Raw genomic sequence first — 6,000 nt, forward strand, 5'->3', positions numbered from 1 at the left:
TCATCCCCCCTTTCCAATATGAGACAGCATTAAATCTTTTGTAGCCCTTGATACCTGGAACTGAGACAACGAAGGATAGCAGTCAAAGCTGTGAATATTACAGCAATAATGGTGAAAAAATGACTTTTGAACTTGAACATAAAATATAAACATTAATGATTATTGAAACACAGCATAGTATGTATTATTTGGCTTAGTATGGATGCATAAGCAACGTCCTATTTGCATAATTAATGTGTAATTTAAGGTTATTTTTCATGATCATAATTATCAAGATTCTGACACATCTGTCAACTATAAAAAATCGAATCAAAACACAATTCAGAACATTATGGGCCTGAAGAACTCCCCCAGGATGGTGTATGTACTGAGTCTGTCTTTGGGCTATTATTGCATTTTTGCAGATACTTGTTTCATGATATTTTAGTAAATGAAATAATTGTGACAGATGTTTCATAAGCTGCCCTCTCTGCAGATTGATTGTTTATCACTGCTATTATGAGCACTCATCATTTCATATTATGTCCAGTGCTCATCATCCTGTGCACTAGACTAGAGAAAATGCAACAACACAGTTAATAAATCTTAACTTGTCAGCCCACTGTTAACTGGGTCTCCCAAGCAATAAGTAAATCAATAAGTAATTATTTCCACTTAAGGATCTATAAAAACATGGTGGTTTCTGGTTACGTTTGTTGTGTTTAATTTTATGTGTTGATTTTTGCATTTCTAATGCAAGCAAAAGTCATTGTTCATAAGCTTCATTAATGTCACTTGTCCACTCTCCCATTCATGGATGTCACGGTCACAGCTCCGGACCCTTCCCTGTGGGCGTGCCACTATGTCGTCTGCGTGTCGTTATGCCCATGTATGTACTTCCGTGGGTGTGGGTTGTTCGTGAGCGTGTTCGTAGTCGCACCTGTGCCTTGTCTCGAGATCACGAGGGTTTGTGTTATTCACCTATTTAATGTGCGTTCGCGCAGTGTCTTGTGCTCGTCTTTGTCTAAAGCTACGTGTCAGCGTGAGTGAGTGTTTGTGTGCTACTTGCGCTCCGCACCAAGCTATTTCGTGTTGTGTCCAATAAATGTTGATTGTGCACCGTAATCGTCGTGGTGTCTGCCTCCTGCACCCAACGTTACAGAAAGACGAGCCGAATAAGAAGTATGCCAGGATACGCCACCCGTGCCCCAAAGGGGAAGAGGAGAAGCCGACGTCACCACGGCTCTTCCCCGGTTCGGCGCCACGAATCCCCTGTCACCGAGCAGACCATGCAGCAGCACCCCATGTGTGCGTACTTGCTGTGCGCGGCTCGAGAGACGGAGGACGAAGAGATGGCAGACGGTATCCGCCAATCCGCGGTCCGCATATGGAGAGAGTTGCACCCTCCCGCGTCCCTAGGGCGGCCACCCAGAGCGGTGGGCAGCAGCGGATCGGAGGACAGGAGAGCACCGCCCCTGGACTTCCCGGAGGAGGAGTCCAGTGAGCCGTTCATGGTGGGGGTAGGTGCCTTTGCCCTCACTCCCCCCGAGGATGAGTTCGGGAGTGAGGACTCCGGAGAGGAGAGTGAGGGTGAGGCCAGCTGCCCTTCCCCCACGTCAGCGGCTCCCCTGACGTCGGACGAGGAGAGGGAAACCAGCCCCACGCCATCGGTCTGCTCCGATGCCTACGAGCACCCCGAGAAGGCGGAGGGTAACGTCAGTCCTCCCCCATCTGTGTGCTCCGACTCGACGGTGTACTACGGAGAGGGGGAGAACGTTAGTCCCCCTCCGTCTCTGCACTCCGAGACAACGGTGTGCTACGGGGAGAGAGGGAGCGCCAGCCCACCTCCGTCCGTTGGTTCATCGTCCTTGGTGAGCGAGGACGAGAGCGAGGAGAGTGAGGGAGAGAGCCTTCCGTCAGTGTGTTCGCTCCCGACAGTCTACAAAGGGGGAGGGAGCGGACCGGACAGTCCGCCCAGGTTGGAGAGTGGGGAGTCCTGTGGGGAGGAGCCCATGGACCACTCCCGATGTGAGACCCCCGCACGGTCCATGGACTGGAGCGTGGCCGAGGAGGAGATGCCGGCGATGGACACCACCCCCGATACCGGAACCAGGGGAGGCTGGCCTGGCAGAGGAGGGGCTTCCTACGGGAGGTTCCCAGAGAGGGTGGAGGAGCGCCAGCAGGCTTATAGGGCGGCAAGCTCCTACGGCACTCCCGGAGGAGGTAGCCGCGGACCAGGGAGGACAGTTGCTGCGAGACACGCTGGTCGCACCGCCTCCAAGCGGGAAACAGGTCGAGCTGCACCTCGCGCGCCCACCGATAGTGCTGCCACCAAGCGGGCGACCAGTCGCGCTGCACCTCGCGCGTCCGCCAGACGTGCTGCTCCTAAGCGGGCGACCAGTCGCGCTGCACCTCGCGCGTCCGCCAGACGTGCGTCCCCCAAGCGGTCGGCCAGTCGCGCTACACCCAGCGCATCCGCTAGCCGTGCGGCACCTGGCGGTGAACGGGCGGAACAGGCGGGAGGTGTACCGCCTTCTGCAGCACCTCCAGTCCCCGGAGCTTTCTCTTCGCTGCAGGCTTTGCCTAAGGCGGGGAGCTTGGCTCCGATGATGAATGTTTGTGTACCGGTGTTTTTGTCAGTCCCAGTGTTTCTCCCTAATCCACTGTTCCCGTTTGTGCCCTTTGTGTTCAGCGTCCCTGTGTGCATGTTTGTGACTGTGCCATTGTTTAACGTATTCTCCCCTGTCTTCCCAGGGAGGGTGTTCTAGAGCTGTTCGCGGCGGTTCCCACCATCGGGGGAGACGGCTCTCGGAGGCTCGTGAACCCGGCGGCTCCGGACCTGCCCGTTGGTATTGGTTCGGGGCTTTTCCAGCTACGCGGGAAGCTCCGGGAGTAGCGAGCCCCTGGTGGAGGGTTCTGTCACGGTCACAGCTCCGGACCCTTCCCTGTGGGCGTGCCACTATGTCGTCTGCGTGTCGTTATGCCCATGTATGTACTTCCGTGGGTGTGGGTTGTTCGTGAGCGTGTTCGTAGTCGCACCTGTGCCTTGTCTCGAGATCACGAGGGTTTGTGTTATTCACCTATTTAATGTGCGTTCGCGCAGTGTCTTGTGCTCGTCTTTGTCTAAAGCTACGTGTCAGCGTGAGTGAGTGTTTGTGTGCTACTTGCGCTCCGCACCAAGCTATTTCGTGTTGTGTCCAATAAATGTTGATTGTGCACCGTAATCGTCGTGGTGTCTGCCTCCTGCACCCAACGTTACAATGGAACTGTCCATTCAACCACTGATCGATCCATCCATCAACCATCTATCCATCCATCCGTCCTCAACCAAACACCATGCTAATTGTGAATACTGCCTGAGCAATTGGCATCACAGAGTAATTTTGCCACCCCGCAGAGGGCATTCCAACTGATTTAGTAGCCACAAAAACACACCTGCACAATCTCGTGCCACTTTTCTACATGTGCTTTCTGTCCCTATTTGTTCATTCATTTGACTGGCCTCGAGATGTTTTTTTTTTCTTTCTGCTCCCGCATATTCTTGGAGAGCAATCAGTCCGGGTGTATTTATAGCACTGCTATCCACCCCCAAGCTCGGGGCCCTCGGAAAATTGGCAATTTAAGGATGAGCGTTTCTCGTCGGCACACTGCATCAATGAAGCAGTAGCCACAGCAAGTATGATGTGAAACATATCAGTGACAATATGGAAAGAGACAGCATGGGAAACCTCACAGCACACCCTGCATCTTCATAAGGAGGTGAATTAAGACGGAACAAATGGCTCTTTTCAGTGAACTGGACTCTAAACAACAGTGGGAGCTGCAGCTGTTTTGTTTGTATTGCAGTGAAGGTGCTGTCGAATCTCAGAATGTTTGAATCTCAGATGTGCATTAGATGGAATGCTGTAAGCATGGCTGTTATTTGGAAATTATTGGCACAGGCTTGTATCACTGTAAAATAATTAGCCAAATGCATTATGGCAATTTCAGATCCATGACGAAGCGTGTCAAAATATACGCCTACAGCATCTTGCAGTAGGGAACAACATTATAATATCATGAAAAAAACAGCTTAGGGTGGCTGACAATTAGAGGTGACATGCAGTGATTTCATTATACACTTGAGTGATAACTACTTTGCCAGTGGGTTTTTTTATTTTTACAGTTTATATAGTGAAGCATATTGTGATGTGTTTTCAAGATCGGAAGAGGTCTGCAATATGACTTTGTTGTATGACACATTAGTTTGAAATTTATTTTGTTTATTGAAATGGTGGTGTAAGTAATACGCATTTACCAATTCATACGTTAGCTACAACCAAAGTTTCAGATGCAACCTACACACTGTAGGCCATGTCACACATACAGAGTAGTGAATATTCCTGAAGATGGTGGAGAAACCAGGGAACCAGGAAGTGATTTTTGACTTTCAACGAACTGAGAGACAGTGTGAAAACGTATGAGACAGTGAGAGACAGTGAGAGAGAGTGTGAACTGTTATCTGAGGGGCGCCGCAAACAAAGCCCATCCTCTGATGCCCTATCAGCTCCTGGCACTGAGCTGCTGCGTCTGATGGAGTCTTTTTTAATTAAGCAAATTGGAATTCTCTGAGGTACCTGACTTCCACAAACAAGAGACGAAATGGATTTGGCCCAAGAAGAAAGAGCATCAGCGGTCTGAAGGCGACTCAAGCTGTTTGTGGCTTTGTGCAAAAACACAACAATACCTGTAGTAAATCAAATCCAGCAGGATAAATAAATTGGGACCTACTGAATGAAAAAAAAAGCGACAGGACTTGCAGGATGGGCATGACAAATGGGATTACCGGCTTATCGAGGATTTGAGGCAGCGCATAATGTGTCTGATAGCATGGTGGAGATTAGAGTTAGATATCAGTCCCCCCAAGGCAACATTTGAAGTCAATGTCTTTTTAGTATTTCTGTGATGAGTCCTTTATGCCTACAGCAGCAGACAATGTCATTTCTTTGCATTAGGCGATCAGTGATTTCTACATTTTAAATCATATGGTTTTCATATACTCAGTATAAAGTAAGGAAGGAAACCTGTTAATTCAGTGTCTATGTAGGCTGTACACCGCATAAGATCCTTTTCTGTGCTTGTCATGTACAAGGCATAAAAAACACAGGGCTATTACACCTACTAATTCTCATAAGGTGGAGTTTGATTTTCTTTACCTCCTTTAAATTACCACAGAAAACCATTAGGAACATTAGCTTCTTCAGGGAGGCCATTTTACAATGGACTGCAACGTTCTCTACACACTGTAGGCCATGTCAGAACACTAATATGAATACTGTCTTGCCCTGATTGTCTACTGGTCTACTTATACATTTTTTCTTCTCTATTGGTTCATTTTGCATGCACAATGACGTTACATGTGGTCTCTAATTTTGCACCTTGATGTGGATTAACATTTTTGTTATCTGGCCAGTCAGAGGTAACTAACAAGCCAGCAGAGAGCTTTCAAAACTCCTCTGCTCTGCAATGCTGGAAAAAAAGACCCTCTGGAATGCCCTCTGTGGGGTGGCAAAGACATTTGGTCCATAATTCCAATTTATGTTTCTTTAACTGTTTGATTTTAGCACTGGTTTTTACTTGAATTAACGATTGGTTTGCTATGACTTCATAGCCTGTATTAGTTTAGGTTTTCTCTAAAGTGTCTTCACCCTGTTCTCCCTTTCTCAAATCGATTTTGTGGAAATAAATTATTACATTATAATAATTTCTATATAATTTCTAATCACTACATAATTAAGTAAATGAATGACATAAATGAAGAAGTACAGGAATGGCTGTGATTCACTAACTAGCCCATTTCAGTAGAAACCTGAATTCATCATTGATGGGAACTTTTGAGTGACGTTAGCATCTTTGCAAAGTGAACCTGAAAGCTAATCACCGCATACATCTGAATGATCCAACACTGGTGAAGTTCATTCAGCACATGTTCAGCACTCCTGACAGACTCTTTGAGTCTGGCCTTTGTGTTTGTGCATAATT

Source organism: Brachyhypopomus gauderio, chromosome 20, assembly GCF_052324685.1.
Source record: "Brachyhypopomus gauderio isolate BG-103 chromosome 20, BGAUD_0.2, whole genome shotgun sequence".
Classification (NCBI taxonomy): Eukaryota; Metazoa; Chordata; class Actinopteri; order Gymnotiformes; family Hypopomidae; genus Brachyhypopomus; species Brachyhypopomus gauderio.